Here is a 13,401-nt window from a genome sequence, read left to right as displayed (position 1 = left end):
CCGCGAATCGTACTTAACGTAATTTTCTGCAAGCGTCAGCGGAGCGTCAGTCGAGCTAAGTCGGGCCAAGTCGCATAAGAGGAGCAACAAAATGCGCATTTCCGGTACCGGGAATCGAACCCGGGCCTCCTGGGTGAGAGCCAGGCATCCTAGCCACTAGACCACACCGGATAACGACGCAAGCGCTCCTCCAGCGAACGCAGCAAACAGTACACACGCTACTTGACGACAACGGCCAAAATTTAGCGTTTCCACTTTGTAGAACGGCATGCTCGGGACGCATTTCGTGGAGACGAACGCCAGCAATCGTGACACCAGACTGCGCCTGTGAATCCTGTCGTTGCACCACGCACTGTGCTGCTACGACAATTTAAGAAAGAGACGCTCACGGCTTGCTGCGCTGTTCCCTTCGCGGGTAATCAGTGCTCCTGCTTTCGAGACAGAAAACATTGGCAGCGGTGGGATTCGAACCCACGCCTCCGAAGAGACTGGTGCCTGAAACCAGCGCCTTAGACCGCTCGGCCACGCTACCTACGTGGCACGGCGGTCACAGGAGCTGCGTTCTACCCCACGAGAAAACATCGCAATGGCACAAAAAACGAGAAAAAGCTGGCAGCGGTGGGATTCGAACCCACGCCTCCGAAGAGACTGGTGCCTTAAACCAGCGCCTTAGACCGCTCGGCCACGCTACCTGTGCCCGTGTTCTTCGCTTTTGTAGAAACAGTGCACGACACAGCTTCCTGTTCTGCTGCGACTGGCTGCTCATCCATTGCACCTCAAACAACTGCCATTTTCGAATAGAGATTAACTACACAGGCAGCTGCCCGCTCTCTGGTGCGGCGGCATTACGTGTTGATAATGAATTGGTAGTGCCACCCGCAGCCTGCGGAACATGAGTGAAAAATCAAGAGGGCACCGTAATTTCAAACACTGAGTCACAATCGTCACTGCAGCGACAGCAAGGCAAAACTTTAAAAATTGCCGTGACCAGGATTCGAACCTGGGTTATTGCGGCCACAACGCAATGTCCTAACCACTAGACGATCACGGCCACGGAGGCACCGCCGACGGCAGTTCTCGCGACTGCAAGTGGCGATGAACAGCAAAGCTCGGCCCACACACCACTGTGTCTCCCCACAGCTGTGCCAGACGCGGTCTCCATTATATGTATACTGGCAAACGAACGTGTCTGCGCTGTAAGGACACTAAGCAGTGTGGTTAGCTGCATTCAACCCCCGTGGCAATGTCTTGCAGTCCTCCAACTCTGTTGACCACAGGTATGTGCCTCAATAAGAGGTGGACAGACGTCGCATCGCTCTCGCCGTCACTTGTGACCGCGAATCGTACTTAACGTAATTTTCTGCAAGCGTCAGCGGAGCGTCAGTCGAGCTAAGTCGGGCCAAGTCGCATAAGAGGAGCAACAAAATGCGCATTTCCGGTACCGGGAATCGAACCCGGGCCTCCTGGGTGAGAGCCAGGCATCCTAGCCACTAGACCACACCGGATAACGACGCAAGCGCTCCTCCAGCGAACGCAGCAAACAGTACACACGCTACTTGACGACAACGGCCAAAATTTAGCGTTTCCACTTTGTAGAACGGCATGCTCGGGACGCATTTCGTGGAGACGAACGCCAGCAATCGTGACACCAGACTGCGCCTGTGAATCCTGTCGTTGCACCACGCACTGTGCTGCTACGACAATTTAAGAAAGAGACGCTCACGGCTTGCTGCGCTGTTCCCTTCGCGGGTAATCAGTGCTCCTGCTTTCGAGACAGAAAACATTGGCAGCGGTGGGATTCGAACCCACGCCTCCGAAGAGACTGGTGCCTGAAACCAGCGCCTTAGACCGCTCGGCCACGCTACCTGTGCCCGTGTTCTTCGCTTTTGTAGAAACAGTGCACGACACAGCTTCCTGTTCTGCTGCGACTGGCTGCTCATCCATTGCACCTCAAACAACTGCCATTTTCGAATAGAGATTAACTACACAGGCAGCTGCCCGCTCTCTGGTGCGGCGGCATTACGTGTTGATAATGAATTGGTAGTGCCACCCGCAGCCTGCGGAACATGAGTGAAAAATCAAGAGGGCACCGTAATTTCAAACACTGAGTCACAATCGTCACTGCAGCGACAGCAAGGCAAAACTTTAAAAATTGCCGTGACCAGGATTCGAACCTGGGTTATTGCGGCCACAACGCAATGTCCTAACCACTAGACGATCACGGCCACGGAGGCACCGCCGACGGCAGTTCTCGCGACTGCAAGTGGCGATGAACAGCAAAGCTCGGCCCACACACCACTGTGTCTCCCCACAGCTGTGCCAGACGCGGTCTCCATTATATGTATACTGGCAAACGAACGTGTCTGCGCTGTAAGGACACTAAGCAGTGTGGTTAGCTGCATTCAACCCCCGTGGCAATGTCTTGCAGTCCTCCAACTCTGTTGACCACAGGTATGTGCCTCAATAAGAGGTGGACAGACGTCGCATCGCTCTCGCCGTCACTTGTGACCGCGAATCGTACTTAACGTAATTTTCTGCAAGCGTCAGCGGAGCGTCAGTCGAGCTAAGTCGGGCCAAGTCGCATAAGAGGAGCAACAAAATGCGCATTTCCGGTACCGGGAATCGAACCCGGGCCTCCTGGGTGAGAGCCAGGCATCCTAGCCACTAGACCACACCGGATAACGACGCAAGCGCTCCTCCAGCGAACGCAGCAAACAGTACACACGCTACTTGACGACAACGGCCAAAATTTAGCGTTTCCACTTTGTAGAACGGCATGCTCGGGACGCATTTCGTGGAGACGAACGCCAGCAATCGTGACACCAGACTGCGCCTGTGAATCCTGTCGTTGCACCACGCACTGTGCTGCTACGACAATTTAAGAAAGAGACGCTCACGGCTTGCTGCGCTGTTCCCTTCGCGGGTAATCAGTGCTCCTGCTTTCGAGACAGAAAACATTGGCAGCGGTGGGATTCGAACCCACGCCTCCGAAGAGACTGGTGCCTGAAACCAGCGCCTTAGACCGCTCGGCCACGCTACCTACGTGGCACGGCGGTCACAGGAGCTGCGTTCTACCCCACGAGAAAACATCGCAATGGCACAAAAAACGAGAAAAAGCTGGCAGCGGTGGGATTCGAACCCACGCCTCCGAAGAGACTGGTGCCTTAAACCAGCGCCTTAGACCGCTCGGCCACGCTACCTGTGCCCGTGTTCTTCGCTTTTGTAGAAACAGTGCACGACACAGCTTCCTGTTCTGCTGCGACTGGCTGCTCATCCATTGCACCTCAAACAACTGCCATTTTCGAATAGAGATTAACTACACAGGCAGCTGCCCGCTCTCTGGTGCGGCGGCATTACGTGTTGATAATGAATTGGTAGTGCCACCCGCAGCCTGCGGAACATGAGTGAAAAATCAAGAGGGCACCGTAATTTCAAACACTGAGTCACAATCGTCACTGCAGCGACAGCAAGGCAAAACTTTAAAAATTGCCGTGACCAGGATTCGAACCTGGGTTATTGCGGCCACAACGCAATGTCCTAACCACTAGACGATCACGGCCACGGAGGCACCGCCGACGGCAGTTCTCGCGACTGCAAGTGGCGATGAACAGCAAAGCTCGGCCCACACACCACTGTGTCTCCCCACAGCTGTGCCAGACGCGGTCTCCATTATATGTATACTGGCAAACGAACGTGTCTGCGCTGTAAGGACACTAAGCAGTGTGGTTAGCTGCATTCAACCCCCGTGGCAATGTCTTGCAGTCCTCCAACTCTGTTGACCACAGGTATGTGCCTCAATAAGAGGTGGACAGACGTCGCATCGCTCTCGCCGTCACTTGTGACCGCGAATCGTACTTAACGTAATTTTCTGCAAGCGTCAGCGGAGCGTCAGTCGAGCTAAGTCGGGCCAAGTCGCATAAGAGGAGCAACAAAATGCGCATTTCCGGTACCGGGAATCGAACCCGGGCCTCCTGGGTGAGAGCCAGGCATCCTAGCCACTAGACCACACCGGATAACGACGCAAGCGCTCCTCCAGCGAACGCAGCAAACAGTACACACGCTACTTGACGACAACGGCCAAAATTTAGCGTTTCCACTTTGTAGAACGGCATGCTCGGGACGCATTTCGTGGAGACGAACGCCAGCAATCGTGACACCAGACTGCGCCTGTGAATCCTGTCGTTGCACCACGCACTGTGCTGCTACGACAATTTAAGAAAGAGACGCTCACGGCTTGCTGCGCTGTTCCCTTCGCGGGTAATCAGTGCTCCTGCTTTCGAGACAGAAAACATTGGCAGCGGTGGGATTCGAACCCACGCCTCCGAAGAGACTGGTGCCTGAAACCAGCGCCTTAGACCGCTCGGCCACGCTACCTACGTGGCACGGCGGTCACAGGAGCTGCGTTCTACCCCACGAGAAAACATCGCAATGGCACAAAAAACGAGAAAAAGCTGGCAGCGGTGGGATTCGAACCCACGCCTCCGAAGAGACTGGTGCCTTAAACCAGCGCCTTAGACCGCTCGGCCACGCTACCTGTGCCCGTGTTCTTCGCTTTTGTAGAAACAGTGCACGACACAGCTTCCTGTTCTGCTGCGACTGGCTGCTCATCCATTGCACCTCAAACAACTGCCATTTTCGAATAGAGATTAACTACACAGGCAGCTGCCCGCTCTCTGGTGCGGCGGCATTACGTGTTGATAATGAATTGGTAGTGCCACCCGCAGCCTGCGGAACATGAGTGAAAAATCAAGAGGGCACCGTAATTTCAAACACTGAGTCACAATCGTCACTGCAGCGACAGCAAGGCAAAACTTTAAAAATTGCCGTGACCAGGATTCGAACCTGGGTTATTGCGGCCACAACGCAATGTCCTAACCACTAGACGATCACGGCCACGGAGGCACCGCCGACGGCAGTTCTCGCGACTGCAAGTGGCGATGAACAGCAAAGCTCGGCCCACACACCACTGTGTCTCCCCACAGCTGTGCCAGACGCGGTCTCCATTATATGTATACTGGCAAACGAACGTGTCTGCGCTGTAAGGACACTAAGCAGTGTGGTTAGCTGCATTCAACCCCCGTGGCAATGTCTTGCAGTCCTCCAACTCTGTTGACCACAGGTATGTGCCTCAATAAGAGGTGGACAGACGTCGCATCGCTCTCGCCGTCACTTGTGACCGCGAATCGTACTTAACGTAATTTTCTGCAAGCGTCAGCGGAGCGTCAGTCGAGCTAAGTCGGGCCAAGTCGCATAAGAGGAGCAACAAAATGCGCATTTCCGGTACCGGGAATCGAACCCGGGCCTCCTGGGTGAGAGCCAGGCATCCTAGCCACTAGACCACACCGGATAACGACGCAAGCGCTCCTCCAGCGAACGCAGCAAACAGTACACACGCTACTTGACGACAACGGCCAAAATTTAGCGTTTCCACTTTGTAGAACGGCATGCTCGGGACGCATTTCGTGGAGACGAACGCCAGCAATCGTGACACCAGACTGCGCCTGTGAATCCTGTCGTTGCACCACGCACTGTGCTGCTACGACAATTTAAGAAAGAGACGCTCACGGCTTGCTGCGCTGTTCCCTTCGCGGGTAATCAGTGCTCCTGCTTTCGAGACAGAAAACATTGGCAGCGGTGGGATTCGAACCCACGCCTCCGAAGAGACTGGTGCCTGAAACCAGCGCCTTAGACCGCTCGGCCACGCTACCTGTGCCCGTGTTCTTCGCTTTTGTAGAAACAGTGCACGACACAGCTTCCTGTTCTGCTGCGACTGGCTGCTCATCCATTGCACCTCAAACAACTGCCATTTTCGAATAGAGATTAACTACACAGGCAGCTGCCCGCTCTCTGGTGCGGCGGCATTACGTGTTGATAATGAATTGGTAGTGCCACCCGCAGCCTGCGGAACATGAGTGAAAAATCAAGAGGGCACCGTAATTTCAAACACTGAGTCACAATCGTCACTGCAGCGACAGCAAGGCAAAACTTTAAAAATTGCCGTGACCAGGATTCGAACCTGGGTTATTGCGGCCACAACGCAATGTCCTAACCACTAGACGATCACGGCCACGGAGGCACCGCCGACGGCAGTTCTCGCGACTGCAAGTGGCGATGAACAGCAAAGCTCGGCCCACACACCACTGTGTCTCCCCACAGCTGTGCCAGACGCGGTCTCCATTATATGTATACTGGCAAACGAACGTGTCTGCGCTGTAAGGACACTAAGCAGTGTGGTTAGCTGCATTCAACCCCCGTGGCAATGTCTTGCAGTCCTCCAACTCTGTTGACCACAGGTATGTGCCTCAATAAGAGGTGGACAGACGTCGCATCGCTCTCGCCGTCACTTGTGACCGCGAATCGTACTTAACGTAATTTTCTGCAAGCGTCAGCGGAGCGTCAGTCGAGCTAAGTCGGGCCAAGTCGCATAAGAGGAGCAACAAAATGCGCATTTCCGGTACCGGGAATCGAACCCGGGCCTCCTGGGTGAGAGCCAGGCATCCTAGCCACTAGACCACACCGGATAACGACGCAAGCGCTCCTCCAGCGAACGCAGCAAACAGTACACACGCTACTTGACGACAACGGCCAAAATTTAGCGTTTCCACTTTGTAGAACGGCATGCTCGGGACGCATTTCGTGGAGACGAACGCCAGCAATCGTGACACCAGACTGCGCCTGTGAATCCTGTCGTTGCACCACGCACTGTGCTGCTACGACAATTTAAGAAAGAGACGCTCACGGCTTGCTGCGCTGTTCCCTTCGCGGGTAATCAGTGCTCCTGCTTTCGAGACAGAAAACATTGGCAGCGGTGGGATTCGAACCCACGCCTCCGAAGAGACTGGTGCCTGAAACCAGCGCCTTAGACCGCTCGGCCACGCTACCTACGTGGCACGGCGGTCACAGGAGCTGCGTTCTACCCCACGAGAAAACATCGCAATGGCACAAAAAACGAGAAAAAGCTGGCAGCGGTGGGATTCGAACCCACGCCTCCGAAGAGACTGGTGCCTGAAACCAGCGCCTTAGACCGCTCGGCCACGCTACCTGTGCCCGTGTTCTTCGCTTTTGTAGAAACAGTGCACGACACAGCTTCCTGTTCTGCTGCGACTGGCTGCTCATCCATTGCACCTCAAACAACTGCCATTTTCGAATAGAGATTAACTACACAGGCAGCTGCCCGCTCTCTGGTGCGGCGGCATTACGTGTTGATAATGAATTGGTAGTGCCACCCGCAGCCTGCGGAACATGAGTGAAAAATCAAGAGGGCACCGTAATTTCAAACACTGAGTCACAATCGTCACTGCAGCGACAGCAAGGCAAAACTTTAAAAATTGCCGTGACCAGGATTCGAACCTGGGTTATTGCGGCCACAACGCAATGTCCTAACCACTAGACGATCACGGCCACGGAGGCACCGCCGACGGCAGTTCTCGCGACTGCAAGTGGCGATGAACAGCAAAGCTCGGCCCACACACCACTGTGTCTCCCCACAGCTGTGCCAGACGCGGTCTCCATTATATGTATACTGGCAAACGAACGTGTCTGCGCTGTAAGGACACTAAGCAGTGTGGTTAGCTGCATTCAACCCCCGTGGCAATGTCTTGCAGTCCTCCAACTCTGTTGACCACAGGTATGTGCCTCAATAAGAGGTGGACAGACGTCGCATCGCTCTCGCCGTCACTTGTGACCGCGAATCGTACTTAACGTAATTTTCTGCAAGCGTCAGCGGAGCGTCAGTCGAGCTAAGTCGGGCCAAGTCGCATAAGAGGAGCAACAAAATGCGCATTTCCGGTACCGGGAATCGAACCCGGGCCTCCTGGGTGAGAGCCAGGCATCCTAGCCACTAGACCACACCGGATAACGACGCAAGCGCTCCTCCAGCGAACGCAGCAAACAGTACACACGCTACTTGACGACAACGGCCAAAATTTAGCGTTTCCACTTTGTAGAACGGCATGCTCGGGACGCATTTCGTGGAGACGAACGCCAGCAATCGTGACACCAGACTGCGCCTGTGAATCCTGTCGTTGCACCACGCACTGTGCTGCTACGACAATTTAAGAAAGAGACGCTCACGGCTTGCTGCGCTGTTCCCTTCGCGGGTAATCAGTGCTCCTGCTTTCGAGACAGAAAACATTGGCAGCGGTGGGATTCGAACCCACGCCTCCGAAGAGACTGGTGCCTGAAACCAGCGCCTTAGACCGCTCGGCCACGCTACCTACGTGGCACGGCGGTCACAGGAGCTGCGTTCTACCCCACGAGAAAACATCGCAATGGCACAAAAAACGAGAAAAAGCTGGCAGCGGTGGGATTCGAACCCACGCCTCCGAAGAGACTGGTGCCTTAAACCAGCGCCTTAGACCGCTCGGCCACGCTACCTGTGCCCGTGTTCTTCGCTTTTGTAGAAACAGTGCACGACACAGCTTCCTGTTCTGCTGCGACTGGCTGCTCATCCATTGCACCTCAAACAACTGCCATTTTCGAATAGAGATTAACTACACAGGCAGCTGCCCGCTCTCTGGTGCGGCGGCATTACGTGTTGATAATGAATTGGTAGTGCCACCCGCAGCCTGCGGAACATGAGTGAAAAATCAAGAGGGCACCGTAATTTCAAACACTGAGTCACAATCGTCACTGCAGCGACAGCAAGGCAAAACTTTAAAAATTGCCGTGACCAGGATTCGAACCTGGGTTATTGCGGCCACAACGCAATGTCCTAACCACTAGACGATCACGGCCACGGAGGCACCGCCGACGGCAGTTCTCGCGACTGCAAGTGGCGATGAACAGCAAAGCTCGGCCCACACACCACTGTGTCTCCCCACAGCTGTGCCAGACGCGGTCTCCATTATATGTATACTGGCAAACGAACGTGTCTGCGCTGTAAGGACACTAAGCAGTGTGGTTAGCTGCATTCAACCCCCGTGGCAATGTCTTGCAGTCCTCCAACTCTGTTGACCACAGGTATGTGCCTCAATAAGAGGTGGACAGACGTCGCATCGCTCTCGCCGTCACTTGTGACCGCGAATCGTACTTAACGTAATTTTCTGCAAGCGTCAGCGGAGCGTCAGTCGAGCTAAGTCGGGCCAAGTCGCATAAGAGGAGCAACAAAATGCGCATTTCCGGTACCGGGAATCGAACCCGGGCCTCCTGGGTGAGAGCCAGGCATCCTAGCCACTAGACCACACCGGATAACGACGCAAGCGCTCCTCCAGCGAACGCAGCAAACAGTACACACGCTACTTGACGACAACGGCCAAAATTTAGCGTTTCCACTTTGTAGAACGGCATGCTCGGGACGCATTTCGTGGAGACGAACGCCAGCAATCGTGACACCAGACTGCGCCTGTGAATCCTGTCGTTGCACCACGCACTGTGCTGCTACGACAATTTAAGAAAGAGACGCTCACGGCTTGCTGCGCTGTTCCCTTCGCGGGTAATCAGTGCTCCTGCTTTCGAGACAGAAAACATTGGCAGCGGTGGGATTCGAACCCACGCCTCCGAAGAGACTGGTGCCTGAAACCAGCGCCTTAGACCGCTCGGCCACGCTACCTACGTGGCACGGCGGTCACAGGAGCTGCGTTCTACCCCACGAGAAAACATCGCAATGGCACAAAAAACGAGAAAAAGCTGGCAGCGGTGGGATTCGAACCCACGCCTCCGAAGAGACTGGTGCCTTAAACCAGCGCCTTAGACCGCTCGGCCACGCTACCTGTGCCCGTGTTCTTCGCTTTTGTAGAAACAGTGCACGACACAGCTTCCTGTTCTGCTGCGACTGGCTGCTCATCCATTGCACCTCAAACAACTGCCATTTTCGAATAGAGATTAACTACACAGGCAGCTGCCCGCTCTCTGGTGCGGCGGCATTACGTGTTGATAATGAATTGGTAGTGCCACCCGCAGCCTGCGGAACATGAGTGAAAAATCAAGAGGGCACCGTAATTTCAAACACTGAGTCACAATCGTCACTGCAGCGACAGCAAGGCAAAACTTTAAAAATTGCCGTGACCAGGATTCGAACCTGGGTTATTGCGGCCACAACGCAATGTCCTAACCACTAGACGATCACGGCCACGGAGGCACCGCCGACGGCAGTTCTCGCGACTGCAAGTGGCGATGAACAGCAAAGCTCGGCCCACACACCACTGTGTCTCCCCACAGCTGTGCCAGACGCGGTCTCCATTATATGTATACTGGCAAACGAACGTGTCTGCGCTGTAAGGACACTAAGCAGTGTGGTTAGCTGCATTCAACCCCCGTGGCAATGTCTTGCAGTCCTCCAACTCTGTTGACCACAGGTATGTGCCTCAATAAGAGGTGGACAGACGTCGCATCGCTCTCGCCGTCACTTGTGACCGCGAATCGTACTTAACGTAATTTTCTGCAAGCGTCAGCGGAGCGTCAGTCGAGCTAAGTCGGGCCAAGTCGCATAAGAGGAGCAACAAAATGCGCATTTCCGGTACCGGGAATCGAACCCGGGCCTCCTGGGTGAGAGCCAGGCATCCTAGCCACTAGACCACACCGGATAACGACGCAAGCGCTCCTCCAGCGAACGCAGCAAACAGTACACACGCTACTTGACGACAACGGCCAAAATTTAGCGTTTCCACTTTGTAGAACGGCATGCTCGGGACGCATTTCGTGGAGACGAACGCCAGCAATCGTGACACCAGACTGCGCCTGTGAATCCTGTCGTTGCACCACGCACTGTGCTGCTACGACAATTTAAGAAAGAGACGCTCACGGCTTGCTGCGCTGTTCCCTTCGCGGGTAATCAGTGCTCCTGCTTTCGAGACAGAAAACATTGGCAGCGGTGGGATTCGAACCCACGCCTCCGAAGAGACTGGTGCCTGAAACCAGCGCCTTAGACCGCTCGGCCACGCTACCTGTGCCCGTGTTCTTCGCTTTTGTAGAAACAGTGCACGACACAGCTTCCTGTTCTGCTGCGACTGGCTGCTCATCCATTGCACCTCAAACAACTGCCATTTTCGAATAGAGATTAACTACACAGGCAGCTGCCCGCTCTCTGGTGCGGCGGCATTACGTGTTGATAATGAATTGGTAGTGCCACCCGCAGCCTGCGGAACATGAGTGAAAAATCAAGAGGGCACCGTAATTTCAAACACTGAGTCACAATCGTCACTGCAGCGACAGCAAGGCAAAACTTTAAAAATTGCCGTGACCAGGATTCGAACCTGGGTTATTGCGGCCACAACGCAATGTCCTAACCACTAGACGATCACGGCCACGGAGGCACCGCCGACGGCAGTTCTCGCGACTGCAAGTGGCGATGAACAGCAAAGCTCGGCCCACACACCACTGTGTCTCCCCACAGCTGTGCCAGACGCGGTCTCCATTATATGTATACTGGCAAACGAACGTGTCTGCGCTGTAAGGACACTAAGCAGTGTGGTTAGCTGCATTCAACCCCCGTGGCAATGTCTTGCAGTCCTCCAACTCTGTTGACCACAGGTATGTGCCTCAATAAGAGGTGGACAGACGTCGCATCGCTCTCGCCGTCACTTGTGACCGCGAATCGTACTTAACGTAATTTTCTGCAAGCGTCAGCGGAGCGTCAGTCGAGCTAAGTCGGGCCAAGTCGCATAAGAGGAGCAACAAAATGCGCATTTCCGGTACCGGGAATCGAACCCGGGCCTCCTGGGTGAGAGCCAGGCATCCTAGCCACTAGACCACACCGGATAACGACGCAAGCGCTCCTCCAGCGAACGCAGCAAACAGTACACACGCTACTTGACGACAACGGCCAAAATTTAGCGTTTCCACTTTGTAGAACGGCATGCTCGGGACGCATTTCGTGGAGACGAACGCCAGCAATCGTGACACCAGACTGCGCCTGTGAATCCTGTCGTTGCACCACGCACTGTGCTGCTACGACAATTTAAGAAAGAGACGCTCACGGCTTGCTGCGCTGTTCCCTTCGCGGGTAATCAGTGCTCCTGCTTTCGAGACAGAAAACATTGGCAGCGGTGGGATTCGAACCCACGCCTCCGAAGAGACTGGTGCCTGAAACCAGCGCCTTAGACCGCTCGGCCACGCTACCTACGTGGCACGGCGGTCACAGGAGCTGCGTTCTACCCCACGAGAAAACATCGCAATGGCACAAAAAACGAGAAAAAGCTGGCAGCGGTGGGATTCGAACCCACGCCTCCGAAGAGACTGGTGCCTTAAACCAGCGCCTTAGACCGCTCGGCCACGCTACCTGTGCCCGTGTTCTTCGCTTTTGTAGAAACAGTGCACGACACAGCTTCCTGTTCTGCTGCGACTGGCTGCTCATCCATTGCACCTCAAACAACTGCCATTTTCGAATAGAGATTAACTACACAGGCAGCTGCCCGCTCTCTGGTGCGGCGGCATTACGTGTTGATAATGAATTGGTAGTGCCACCCGCAGCCTGCGGAACATGAGTGAAAAATCAAGAGGGCACCGTAATTTCAAACACTGAGTCACAATCGTCACTGCAGCGACAGCAAGGCAAAACTTTAAAAATTGCCGTGACCAGGATTCGAACCTGGGTTATTGCGGCCACAACGCAATGTCCTAACCACTAGACGATCACGGCCACGGAGGCACCGCCGACGGCAGTTCTCGCGACTGCAAGTGGCGATGAACAGCAAAGCTCGGCCCACACACCACTGTGTCTCCCCACAGCTGTGCCAGACGCGGTCTCCATTATATGTATACTGGCAAACGAACGTGTCTGCGCTGTAAGGACACTAAGCAGTGTGGTTAGCTGCATTCAACCCCCGTGGCAATGTCTTGCAGTCCTCCAACTCTGTTGACCACAGGTATGTGCCTCAATAAGAGGTGGACAGACGTCGCATCGCTCTCGCCGTCACTTGTGACCGCGAATCGTACTTAACGTAATTTTCTGCAAGCGTCAGCGGAGCGTCAGTCGAGCTAAGTCGGGCCAAGTCGCATAAGAGGAGCAACAAAATGCGCATTTCCGGTACCGGGAATCGAACCCGGGCCTCCTGGGTGAGAGCCAGGCATCCTAGCCACTAGACCACACCGGATAACGACGCAAGCGCTCCTCCAGCGAACGCAGCAAACAGTACACACGCTACTTGACGACAACGGCCAAAATTTAGCGTTTCCACTTTGTAGAACGGCATGCTCGGGACGCATTTCGTGGAGACGAACGCCAGCAATCGTGACACCAGACTGCGCCTGTGAATCCTGTCGTTGCACCACGCACTGTGCTGCTACGACAATTTAAGAAAGAGACGCTCACGGCTTGCTGCGCTGTTCCCTTCGCGGGTAATCAGTGCTCCTGCTTTCGAGACAGAAAACATTGGCAGCGGTGGGATTCGAACCCACGCCTCCGAAGAGACTGGTGCCTGAAACCAGCGCCTTAGACCGCTCGGCCACGCTACCTACGTGGCA

At 54.7% G+C, this 13,401-nt stretch overlaps 39 non-coding genes across 39 annotated transcripts; all 39 read right to left on the bottom strand.

Moving 5' to 3' along the window:
* Positions 1–99: 99 nt before the first annotated feature.
* Trnae-cuc (transfer RNA glutamic acid (anticodon CUC)) lies at positions 100–171 on the bottom strand. Its single transcript has one exon. It is a non-coding gene; the product is annotated as a tRNA-Glu (tRNA).
* Positions 172–450: 279 nt separating this feature from the next.
* On the bottom strand, positions 451–532 carry Trnal-cag (transfer RNA leucine (anticodon CAG)). Its single transcript has one exon. It is a non-coding gene; the product is annotated as a tRNA-Leu (tRNA).
* A 78-nt stretch (positions 533–610) lies between these two features.
* On the bottom strand, positions 611–692 carry Trnal-aag (transfer RNA leucine (anticodon AAG)). The gene has a single exon. It is a non-coding gene; the product is annotated as a tRNA-Leu (tRNA).
* Positions 693–979: 287 nt separating this feature from the next.
* Trnah-gug (transfer RNA histidin (anticodon GUG)) lies at positions 980–1,051 on the bottom strand. Its single transcript has one exon. It is a non-coding gene; the product is annotated as a tRNA-His (tRNA).
* Positions 1,052–1,433: 382 nt separating this feature from the next.
* Trnae-cuc (transfer RNA glutamic acid (anticodon CUC)) lies at positions 1,434–1,505 on the bottom strand. The gene has a single exon. It is a non-coding gene; the product is annotated as a tRNA-Glu (tRNA).
* A 279-nt stretch (positions 1,506–1,784) lies between these two features.
* Trnal-cag (transfer RNA leucine (anticodon CAG)) lies at positions 1,785–1,866 on the bottom strand. Its single transcript has one exon. It is a non-coding gene; the product is annotated as a tRNA-Leu (tRNA).
* A 287-nt stretch (positions 1,867–2,153) lies between these two features.
* On the bottom strand, positions 2,154–2,225 carry Trnah-gug (transfer RNA histidin (anticodon GUG)). Its single transcript has one exon. It is a non-coding gene; the product is annotated as a tRNA-His (tRNA).
* Positions 2,226–2,607: 382 nt separating this feature from the next.
* Trnae-cuc (transfer RNA glutamic acid (anticodon CUC)) lies at positions 2,608–2,679 on the bottom strand. The gene has a single exon. It is a non-coding gene; the product is annotated as a tRNA-Glu (tRNA).
* Positions 2,680–2,958: 279 nt separating this feature from the next.
* Trnal-cag (transfer RNA leucine (anticodon CAG)) lies at positions 2,959–3,040 on the bottom strand. Its single transcript has one exon. It is a non-coding gene; the product is annotated as a tRNA-Leu (tRNA).
* A 78-nt stretch (positions 3,041–3,118) lies between these two features.
* Positions 3,119–3,200, bottom strand: Trnal-aag (transfer RNA leucine (anticodon AAG)). Its single transcript has one exon. It is a non-coding gene; the product is annotated as a tRNA-Leu (tRNA).
* A 287-nt stretch (positions 3,201–3,487) lies between these two features.
* Positions 3,488–3,559, bottom strand: Trnah-gug (transfer RNA histidin (anticodon GUG)). Its single transcript has one exon. It is a non-coding gene; the product is annotated as a tRNA-His (tRNA).
* Positions 3,560–3,941: 382 nt separating this feature from the next.
* Positions 3,942–4,013, bottom strand: Trnae-cuc (transfer RNA glutamic acid (anticodon CUC)). The gene has a single exon. It is a non-coding gene; the product is annotated as a tRNA-Glu (tRNA).
* A 279-nt stretch (positions 4,014–4,292) lies between these two features.
* Trnal-cag (transfer RNA leucine (anticodon CAG)) lies at positions 4,293–4,374 on the bottom strand. Its single transcript has one exon. It is a non-coding gene; the product is annotated as a tRNA-Leu (tRNA).
* A 78-nt stretch (positions 4,375–4,452) lies between these two features.
* Trnal-aag (transfer RNA leucine (anticodon AAG)) lies at positions 4,453–4,534 on the bottom strand. Its single transcript has one exon. It is a non-coding gene; the product is annotated as a tRNA-Leu (tRNA).
* A 287-nt stretch (positions 4,535–4,821) lies between these two features.
* Positions 4,822–4,893, bottom strand: Trnah-gug (transfer RNA histidin (anticodon GUG)). Its single transcript has one exon. It is a non-coding gene; the product is annotated as a tRNA-His (tRNA).
* A 382-nt stretch (positions 4,894–5,275) lies between these two features.
* On the bottom strand, positions 5,276–5,347 carry Trnae-cuc (transfer RNA glutamic acid (anticodon CUC)). The gene has a single exon. It is a non-coding gene; the product is annotated as a tRNA-Glu (tRNA).
* Positions 5,348–5,626: 279 nt separating this feature from the next.
* On the bottom strand, positions 5,627–5,708 carry Trnal-cag (transfer RNA leucine (anticodon CAG)). The gene has a single exon. It is a non-coding gene; the product is annotated as a tRNA-Leu (tRNA).
* Positions 5,709–5,995: 287 nt separating this feature from the next.
* On the bottom strand, positions 5,996–6,067 carry Trnah-gug (transfer RNA histidin (anticodon GUG)). The gene has a single exon. It is a non-coding gene; the product is annotated as a tRNA-His (tRNA).
* Positions 6,068–6,449: 382 nt separating this feature from the next.
* On the bottom strand, positions 6,450–6,521 carry Trnae-cuc (transfer RNA glutamic acid (anticodon CUC)). Its single transcript has one exon. It is a non-coding gene; the product is annotated as a tRNA-Glu (tRNA).
* Positions 6,522–6,800: 279 nt separating this feature from the next.
* Trnal-cag (transfer RNA leucine (anticodon CAG)) lies at positions 6,801–6,882 on the bottom strand. The gene has a single exon. It is a non-coding gene; the product is annotated as a tRNA-Leu (tRNA).
* A 78-nt stretch (positions 6,883–6,960) lies between these two features.
* On the bottom strand, positions 6,961–7,042 carry Trnal-cag (transfer RNA leucine (anticodon CAG)). The gene has a single exon. It is a non-coding gene; the product is annotated as a tRNA-Leu (tRNA).
* Positions 7,043–7,329: 287 nt separating this feature from the next.
* On the bottom strand, positions 7,330–7,401 carry Trnah-gug (transfer RNA histidin (anticodon GUG)). The gene has a single exon. It is a non-coding gene; the product is annotated as a tRNA-His (tRNA).
* A 382-nt stretch (positions 7,402–7,783) lies between these two features.
* Trnae-cuc (transfer RNA glutamic acid (anticodon CUC)) lies at positions 7,784–7,855 on the bottom strand. Its single transcript has one exon. It is a non-coding gene; the product is annotated as a tRNA-Glu (tRNA).
* A 279-nt stretch (positions 7,856–8,134) lies between these two features.
* On the bottom strand, positions 8,135–8,216 carry Trnal-cag (transfer RNA leucine (anticodon CAG)). The gene has a single exon. It is a non-coding gene; the product is annotated as a tRNA-Leu (tRNA).
* A 78-nt stretch (positions 8,217–8,294) lies between these two features.
* Positions 8,295–8,376, bottom strand: Trnal-aag (transfer RNA leucine (anticodon AAG)). Its single transcript has one exon. It is a non-coding gene; the product is annotated as a tRNA-Leu (tRNA).
* Positions 8,377–8,663: 287 nt separating this feature from the next.
* Positions 8,664–8,735, bottom strand: Trnah-gug (transfer RNA histidin (anticodon GUG)). Its single transcript has one exon. It is a non-coding gene; the product is annotated as a tRNA-His (tRNA).
* Positions 8,736–9,117: 382 nt separating this feature from the next.
* On the bottom strand, positions 9,118–9,189 carry Trnae-cuc (transfer RNA glutamic acid (anticodon CUC)). Its single transcript has one exon. It is a non-coding gene; the product is annotated as a tRNA-Glu (tRNA).
* A 279-nt stretch (positions 9,190–9,468) lies between these two features.
* On the bottom strand, positions 9,469–9,550 carry Trnal-cag (transfer RNA leucine (anticodon CAG)). The gene has a single exon. It is a non-coding gene; the product is annotated as a tRNA-Leu (tRNA).
* Positions 9,551–9,628: 78 nt separating this feature from the next.
* Positions 9,629–9,710, bottom strand: Trnal-aag (transfer RNA leucine (anticodon AAG)). The gene has a single exon. It is a non-coding gene; the product is annotated as a tRNA-Leu (tRNA).
* A 287-nt stretch (positions 9,711–9,997) lies between these two features.
* On the bottom strand, positions 9,998–10,069 carry Trnah-gug (transfer RNA histidin (anticodon GUG)). The gene has a single exon. It is a non-coding gene; the product is annotated as a tRNA-His (tRNA).
* Positions 10,070–10,451: 382 nt separating this feature from the next.
* Positions 10,452–10,523, bottom strand: Trnae-cuc (transfer RNA glutamic acid (anticodon CUC)). The gene has a single exon. It is a non-coding gene; the product is annotated as a tRNA-Glu (tRNA).
* Positions 10,524–10,802: 279 nt separating this feature from the next.
* Trnal-cag (transfer RNA leucine (anticodon CAG)) lies at positions 10,803–10,884 on the bottom strand. The gene has a single exon. It is a non-coding gene; the product is annotated as a tRNA-Leu (tRNA).
* A 287-nt stretch (positions 10,885–11,171) lies between these two features.
* On the bottom strand, positions 11,172–11,243 carry Trnah-gug (transfer RNA histidin (anticodon GUG)). The gene has a single exon. It is a non-coding gene; the product is annotated as a tRNA-His (tRNA).
* Positions 11,244–11,625: 382 nt separating this feature from the next.
* On the bottom strand, positions 11,626–11,697 carry Trnae-cuc (transfer RNA glutamic acid (anticodon CUC)). Its single transcript has one exon. It is a non-coding gene; the product is annotated as a tRNA-Glu (tRNA).
* A 279-nt stretch (positions 11,698–11,976) lies between these two features.
* Positions 11,977–12,058, bottom strand: Trnal-cag (transfer RNA leucine (anticodon CAG)). The gene has a single exon. It is a non-coding gene; the product is annotated as a tRNA-Leu (tRNA).
* A 78-nt stretch (positions 12,059–12,136) lies between these two features.
* Trnal-aag (transfer RNA leucine (anticodon AAG)) lies at positions 12,137–12,218 on the bottom strand. Its single transcript has one exon. It is a non-coding gene; the product is annotated as a tRNA-Leu (tRNA).
* Positions 12,219–12,505: 287 nt separating this feature from the next.
* Trnah-gug (transfer RNA histidin (anticodon GUG)) lies at positions 12,506–12,577 on the bottom strand. Its single transcript has one exon. It is a non-coding gene; the product is annotated as a tRNA-His (tRNA).
* A 382-nt stretch (positions 12,578–12,959) lies between these two features.
* On the bottom strand, positions 12,960–13,031 carry Trnae-cuc (transfer RNA glutamic acid (anticodon CUC)). Its single transcript has one exon. It is a non-coding gene; the product is annotated as a tRNA-Glu (tRNA).
* Positions 13,032–13,310: 279 nt separating this feature from the next.
* Positions 13,311–13,392, bottom strand: Trnal-cag (transfer RNA leucine (anticodon CAG)). Its single transcript has one exon. It is a non-coding gene; the product is annotated as a tRNA-Leu (tRNA).
* Between the last annotated feature and the right edge of the window lie 9 nt (positions 13,393–13,401).

Source organism: Schistocerca nitens, unplaced genomic scaffold (genome assembly GCF_023898315.1).
Source record: "Schistocerca nitens isolate TAMUIC-IGC-003100 unplaced genomic scaffold, iqSchNite1.1 HiC_scaffold_306, whole genome shotgun sequence".
Taxonomy (NCBI): domain Eukaryota; kingdom Metazoa; phylum Arthropoda; class Insecta; order Orthoptera; family Acrididae; genus Schistocerca; species Schistocerca nitens.
Note: the sequence above shows the minus strand (reverse complement) of the source record. Positions and strands in the feature narration are given on the sequence as shown.